Source organism: Hemiscyllium ocellatum, chromosome 5 (assembly GCF_020745735.1).
Source record: "Hemiscyllium ocellatum isolate sHemOce1 chromosome 5, sHemOce1.pat.X.cur, whole genome shotgun sequence".
In the NCBI taxonomy this organism is placed as follows: Eukaryota; Metazoa; Chordata; class Chondrichthyes; order Orectolobiformes; family Hemiscylliidae; genus Hemiscyllium; species Hemiscyllium ocellatum.
In genome coordinates, this window is record NC_083405.1 from 81,606,149 (window position 1) to 81,614,129 (window position 7,981).

General features: G+C 43.3%; 1 non-coding gene across 1 annotated transcript; it reads left to right on the plus strand.

Annotated features, from left to right (window-relative positions):
- Positions 1–770: 770 nt before the first annotated feature.
- On the plus strand, positions 771–857 carry trnastop-uca (transfer RNA opal suppressor (anticodon UCA)). Its single transcript has one exon. It is a non-coding gene; the product is annotated as a tRNA-Sec (tRNA).
- The last annotated feature ends 7,124 nt before the right edge of the window (positions 858–7,981 follow it).

A 7,981-nucleotide genomic window follows, 5' to 3' on the forward strand; every position in this document is an offset into this window, starting at 1 on the left:
CTCTCTCGCCTAAATTTCTGGCATTATATCTTATAACTGTGTATCTTTTTTCTAGACTCCTCAATCATGAAAATCAGCTGCCGTGATATTTAATGTGGGACGTGAGAAGAGGGTTTCTGAACAGAGCTTCTGGAAGTAAATGTTCCGTCAAAATGTCCATCAGGATATTAATTCAACTTATTCTTTAAACATTCTCAGTAGGTTTTCCAAACAGTGGCCAATCTGATAAGCAGGCTAGCTGCCTTTTGGGCAGGTAAGTATTGAAAATGATTCCAAGGCTATGGGAGGTAGATGATGGTGTTTGTGATCAGAATGGAGGCAATCACAGATTGGAGCATGATTTGATGATTGTCAGGAAATTATAAATTATGGCGAAGATCTTTGCTGGTGTTGTGGGGATGTGTTCAAGATTATGAGGGGAGTTGGAGATTGTGGAATGTAAGGGGGATCAGCTTACTGGGCCTGGAAATGCAAATGTATTATTGATTCATTCTCACCTCAGCTAGGAATAGTGCCCTGCAATCAACATCGCAGTGAAGCATTCTGGGAGGAAAGCCCTGTAGGTTGCATTGCAGTCAAGCATTCTGCGAGGAATGCCCTGTAGGTAGCATCATAGTGAAGCAATCTGGGAGGAATGCCCTGTAGGTAGCATCGCAGTGAAGCATTCTGGGAGGAATGTCTTGTAGATAGCATCGCAGAGAAGCATTCTGGGAGGAATGCCCTGTAGGTAGCATCACAGTTGAGCAGTCTGAGAAGAATGCTCTACAATTGCCTGGATGATTCCTAGTGGTCTAGGGTGCAGGCTTCAAACCTGTTGCTGTTTAGCGACAGAGTGGTTCAATTCCACCTTCCAGGCGCAGTGTGTGTTGGGGCTTGTGTTTTGGGTGGCATGGTGGCACAGTGGTTAGCACTGCTGCCTCACAGCATCAGAGACCCGGGTTCAATTCCCGCCTCAGGCGATTGACTGTGTGGAGTTTGCACGTTCTCCCCGTGTCTGCGTGGGTTTCCTCCGGGGGCTCCGGTTTCCTCCCACAGTCCAAAGATGTGCGGGTCAGGTGAATTGGCCATGCTAAATTGCCCATAGTGTAAGATAAGGGGTAAATGTAGGGGTATGGGTGGGTTGCGTTTCGGCGGGTCGGTGTGGACTTGTTGGGCCGAAGGGCCTGTTTCCACACTGTAAGTAATCTAACCTAATCAGCATCGCAATAAAGCATTCTGGAAGGATTGTCAGAAGTCAGTTCTCATTGAAAAAAGACAAGAATGACATCACTGAAAATCTATATATTCTTGGGATGAAGCATTGAATTTCTGTAAGGTTTCCTCAGGAAGTAAGGAAGAAACATGTAGCAGGAGGATATAAACCAGTACCAAAATTTGAAGGCAGCATCACTTACACTGGGATTGGGGGAGGCAGCTGGACCTGTGAGGAGGATATAAACAATAGGCGAATATAAATCGTGGCTGAGTCTTAAGGACTACATTTCCTATCCTGAGAGTAGGAGAGGTAGGGAGTCCTGAAAGGGATCCACTGGCACTGAGCTGGAAACAGAAGGAGAGAAATGAGATGCATAACAGGATTAGTACACTGGTTGGGAAGAAGCTGCCATAAGGGATTGCCCACATATTGCTGTAATTTATAAAAGTGTATATTTTTAAAGCAATTCTTTGTGCATGGCTTTAACCGAGAATGTTAGGGTTAATAGAAATTATATAATGGAAGGAAAATTTAATATTTAAAATAAGCTCTCCAGAGACTTAAAGCAAATGGTATACTGATCTTCATTTATTTGCTTTCAGAAGTAGGAATGGTTTACTATAGTTATCCAGGACCTTGGTGAGACCACATCTGGAGTATTGCGTGTTATGTTAGTCTCCCTATCTATGAAGGGATATACTGCCTTAGAGGAAGAACAGCAAATGTTCACCAGGCTGATACCAGCAATGTCAAAACTGTCCTATGAAGAGAGATGTGTTTGGCTGGGCCTGCATTGTCTTGATTTTAGAAGGAAACATATAAAATGCTAACAGAGCTGGACAGACTGGATACTGTCATCAACACTGTCTATAATGGAACTCAATTTTGTGCCATCAGCAAATTTGGATATTTGAATTTATATGTCATTACTCAAATCGTTAACAGGTCCCAACACAGATCCCTACGTGACACCACTCATCACATCCTGCCAATTTGAGTATTCATCTATTCTTCCAACTCTCTGTTACCTGCCACTCAACTAATTTCCTATCCATGGTCAGAAATTTGCCCTAATTTCCGTGAGCTGCCACTTCAGTTAACAGCCTCTTGTGTGGTTCTATATCAAAAGCCTTTTGATAGTCCATATAAGAAACATCCTTCGGCTAATCTCTGTCTGCTATCTTTGTCATCTCTGCAAATAACTCTTCCAGGTTTGTTAAGCGTGACCTAGCCTTCATGAACTTATACTTACTCTCACTGATTAACTGAAATTTTTTGAGGTGATCAGTTACCATATCCTTGAGACTCCAGCCATTTTCCCCACCACAGATATCAGACTAATTCCCTGATTTCCCTCTGTCACTCTACTTAAAGAGCAGAGTGACATCAGCAACTTTTCAAACCGGGGGAAACCTTCTGAATCCAAGGAACTTTGAAAGGTTATGATTTGGGCATTGGCAACGTGTTCTCCTACCTCCTTTAACACGCATGGATGGAAACCACCAGGTCCTGGGGTTTTGTCATTCTTCAATCACATTAATTTCCTGATTTTTGATAATTTAATTCAGTTTTATGTAGTCCCTGTCCCCCATCCCCTGTTACTTTCTTTGGGACTTCTGGCCAGCTATCATACTCCTATAGGAGGTTGTTAATGGCCTTTTCACAAAAGAATACACACTTATTATACAAGAAAACTATACATACACAACAGTTTAAAATAAATAATCTTCATATTAACAGCAAAAGAAAGAATTCAGCTGAGTACCTACTCCCAGCAGTTACCTTTACAGTCACTCAATCTCAGTAAATTATCACTCCTATCTTAACTTTTTAATTTCTTACTAAAATGATTCTTTCCAGCCCTTCCCTTAAGATTTTTGAAGCAGTTGGAAGAGGGGTCACTGGAATCAAAACACTAACTCTGTTTTCTCTTCACAGATGCTGCAAGCCCTGCCAAGTTTCTCCAAGAATTTTTATTTTTTGTTTGTTTCAGATCTCCAGCATTTGTGGTTCTTTGTTTTACTTTAAAGAGTAGGTGCTGACAGGCCAGAGAGTGTGTATTTAGGATAAGACATCAGGACTGGTGTGCAGAAATACCTCTTCATTCAGAGTCTTAAGAATCTTTACAAAACCCCATCCCAGAAGGTTGTGAATACTCTGTCATTAAGTATATTCAAGTCAGAGATGGATAGATTCTTGGGCACCAAGGAAGCCAACAGCATGTGGGGATTGAGTGATTCAATGAAATAAAGGATCAGCCATAAACTTATTGAATGATAGAGCAGGCGCAAGGGAAATTTCTTATGTTCTTACACTCTGATTCATTTAAAAAGCAGAAGAAAGGAATCAGGAAAGTATACTAAATAAGGACATGATTAACCCTTCATTTTGAGCCTGATGCATATTTTACATTAAATTTATATTTTGTTAACTGACATTGAATAAATAATTTCTTCAATTACCAAAGAGTGAGTTTATTCGTTACTAAATGCAGAAAGAAGGAATAAAACAACACATAGATTAGAACTGAGAAGTGAATCCAATGAAAAAGATAAATGTTTAGAAATGATATAAACTGGTGGGAAATCGTGTCTCACCAACTTGATTGAATATTTTGAAGAAGTAACAAAGAGGATTCATGAGGACAGAGCAGTGGACGTGATCAGTATAAACTTCAGTAAGATGTTTAACAAGATTCCTCATAGTGGGCTGGTTAGCAAGGTTAGATTTCATGGAATAGAGGGAAAATTGGCTGTTTGTTTGCAGAACTGACTCAAAAGTTGAAGACAAAGGATGATGATGGACGATTGTTTTACAGACTGGAGGCCTGTGACTAGTGGAGTGCCACAAGGATTGTTGCTGGGTCCACTACTTTTTGTCATTTATATAAATGAGTTGGATATGAACGTAGGAGGTGTGGTTAATAAGTTTGCAGATGACATCAAAATTGGAGGTGTCGTGGACAGTGAAGAAAGTTACCTCAGAGTATTACAGGATCTTGATCAGATGGGCCAATGGGCTGAGTAGTTGCCAGATGGAGTTTATTTTGATAAATATGAAGTGCTGCATTTTGGAAAGGCCAAATCAGGGCAGAACTTGTACATGTAATGTTAAGATCCTGGAGAGTGTTGCTGAAAAAAGAGATCTTGGAGTGCAGGTTCATAATTCCTTGAAAATGGAGTCATAGGTAGATAGAATAGTGAAGAAAGCCATTAAAATGTTTTCCTTTATTGGTCAGAGTATTGAGTACAGGAGTTGGGAGGTCATGTTGCGGCTGTACAGGACATTGGTTAGGCCACTTTTGGAATATAGCATGCAATTCTGGTCTCCTTCTTATTGGAAGAATGTTGTGAAACTTGAAAGTGTTCAGAAAATATTTACAAGGATGTTGCCAGGTTTGGAGGGTTTAAGCTATAAAGAGAGGCTGAATAGGCTGGGGCTATTTCCACTGGAGTGTCGCAGGCTGAGGGGTGACCTTATAGAGGTTTATAAAATCATGAGGGACATGGATAGGGTAAATAGATAAAGTCTTTTCCCTGGGTGAGGCAGTCTAAAACGACAGGGCATAAGTTTAGCGTGAGAAGGGACAGATTTAAAAGGGATCTCGATGCAGAGGGTGGTGCATGTATGGAATGAGCCATCAGAGGAAGTAGTTGGGAGGTCATATTGCTGCTGTACAGGACATAGGTTAGGCCACTTTGCTAGGTTTGGAGGGTTTAAGCTATAAAGACAGGCATCGCAGAGGCATTTAAAAGGCATCTGAATAGGTATATGAATAGGAAGGGTTTAGAGGGACATGGTCAAATGCTGGCAAATGGAACTAGATTTATTTAGGATATCTGATTGGCTTGGATGTGTTGGATTGAATGGTCAGTTTCCATACCATACATCTCTATAAGTCTACGACTCTACGGTCAATCATTGACTCACAAAGAGCAGATGGAAGAATGTTGTGGCCAACAGAGTCAATCCTCCCTATAAGTTGCTTCTGTGCAGTTACTGGAAGGTTTCATATGGTGCCAATTGGTGTGTAGACCATTGACTCCTGGTTCTGGAAATCTCTGCTATGCACAGGCCTCAGAGATTCACATAGTCATAGCAATGATTCTTGTGGTTTTCACCAGTAGTGTCAACATTAGTAGTTGATCAGTCGAGTTTGCTTTGCTTTGCTTTGCAAGCCAATTGTATTTTTTTGTTCTGGTTCCTGAGGACAGTGGCTGGCTTAAGGCACCCAGAGTGAGGAAGTGTGTTTTCTCTTTCTTTACATCCATTGCAGAGGCATTTAATGGATTTGTCAATGATTGACATCTTTCGCACACTAGTCAACATACTAGGGCACCAGTCCAACATCAGACACAGATCAAGGTTACACTTTATATATAAAACCCCTGTCCTGCATACTCCTGAAACGACAAAAAGCCAATATGTCTCCTGACTGTGTACTTTTTTACCATAATATGCAAATTTGACTTTGATATGAAGGATCACATTTCAGTTTGCAATGCATTTCTCCCTTTGAAGCTTCCTTGACAACTTCTGTTGTGACATTCTAGAGTTCCACCCCAGATCTTCACTGGAGTGACTTCTGCAGTCATTTTGACTGTCTGTACTGGGGTGACCTGGGGTTATGATCCAAACTGAAGAGCACAACCTCCACAGTAAAAATCTATGGATTATTACATGAGCCATGTGCTAATTGGCAGAGGGTACTCACGTTAAGTGACATGAATAAATGGCTCAAAGAGTGGTTTGGCAGAAGTAGTTTCTATCTAGTTCATGGTGCACTCTCGTCAGTATTGGGGAATGGAGGGCTGTACCATTGGGATTATCTGCATCTGAGAAATGCTGGGATGAATATTCCAGCAAACCACATAAGAAGATAAGTACAGAAGCCTTTGAATTAAATAAAAGAGGTGAGGAATCAGGTTTAGCTAGATGCAGCAAATGAAAGGGGTGGAGTCCAGTCAGGAGAGAAAAATATAATATGGCAAATGAAAGTCAAAAAATTGACAGAGAATAAACTCAAAAATATATCAACAATCAACTCTAGATATTACAAAGAAAACAGGAAGTCAAAACTAGAGGAGAAAGTGAGGACTGCAGATGCTGGAGGTCAGAGTCAAGAGTGTGGTGCTGGAAAAGAACAGCAGGTCAGGCAGCATCCAAGGAGCAGGAGCATTGACGTTTCAGGCATAAGCCCTTCATCAAGAATGAGGCTTGGGTGCTCAGAGATAAATGGGAGGCAGCTAGGGGCAAAGTAGCTAAGAATTCAACAGGTAGATGAAGGTGGGAGAGAAGGTAATAGGTAGGAGAGGAAGGTGGAATGGATAGGTGGGAAAGGTGATGGACAGGTCAAGAGGGTAGGGTCAAGTTGGAGGCTTGGCATTGGGATAATGTGGGGGGAGGAGAAATGAGGAAACTGGTAAAATCCACATTAATCCCGTGTGGTTGCAGAGTCCAAAGGTGGAAAATGAGGTGTTCTTCCTCCAGGCATCAGGTGGTTAGGGTTTGTCAGTGGAGGAGGCCCAGGACCTGCATTTCCTTGGCAGAGTCTTCAGCCACAGGACAGTGGGATTGGTTGGTGCAGGTGTCCCAATGACTCCCACGGCTACCTGGACAACATCCCCTCCCACCCTACCTCCTGTAAAAACGCCATCCCTTATTCCCAATTCCTCTGCCTCCACTGCATCTGTTCCCAGGATGACCATTTCCACCTCAGAAAATCCCACAAGGCCTCCTTCTTCAAAGATTGCAATTACCCCTCTCTTGTGGTCAACGATGCCCTCCAGTGCATCACCTCCACTTCCCTCGCCTCTGTCCTTGAAACCCACTCCCTCCCAATGCAACAAGGACAGAACACTCCTGGTCCTCACCTTCCACCCCACCGCATCATCCTCCACTATGTCCTCCACCTACAAACACTCCCCAGCACCAGAGATATATTTCCCTCCTACCTCTATCAGCATTCTGGACAGACCATTCCTTCTGTGATTCCCTTGTCAGATCCATGCCCCCCCCCCCCCCCCCCACCAGCCCACACCCCATTCCCGGCACCTTCCCCTGTCATTACAGGACGTGCAAAACATGCGCCCACTGCTTCCCCCACCTCCATCCAAGGCTCCAAAGGATCCTTCCATATCTGACAGAAATTTACCCGTACCTCTACCGATGTCATCTATTTAATCCATTGCACCTGATGTTGTCTCCTCTACATTGGGGATACAGGACGCCAATTTGCAGATTGTTCCAGAGAACATCTCTTGGACACCAGCACCAACTAACCCCACCACCCTGTGACTGAACATTTCAACTCCCCCTCCCACTCCCACAAGGACATGCAGGTCCTAGGCCTCCTCCATTGACAAACCCTAATCGCCTGACGCCTGGAGGAAGAACACTTCATCTTCCACCTTGGGACACTGCAACCACACGAGATCAATGTGGATTTCACCAGTTTCCTCATTTCCCCTTACCCCCACATTATCCCAGTACAGAGCCTTCAACTCGATACTGCCCTCTTTGCACATCCATCACCTTTCCCACCTATCTGCTCCATCCGCCTATCACCTTTTCCTACACCTTTGTCTATCTATCACGTTCTCAGCTACCTACCCCCCAGCCCCAGCCCCACCACCCCCTCCTATTTATCTCTCAGCCCCCAGCCCACAGGCCTCACTCCTGAGGAGGGGCTTATGGCTGAAACGTTGATTCTCCTGCTCCTCGGATGCTGCCTGACCTCTTGTACTTTTCCAGCACCACACTGTCGAGTCAAAACTAGAGGCTCTG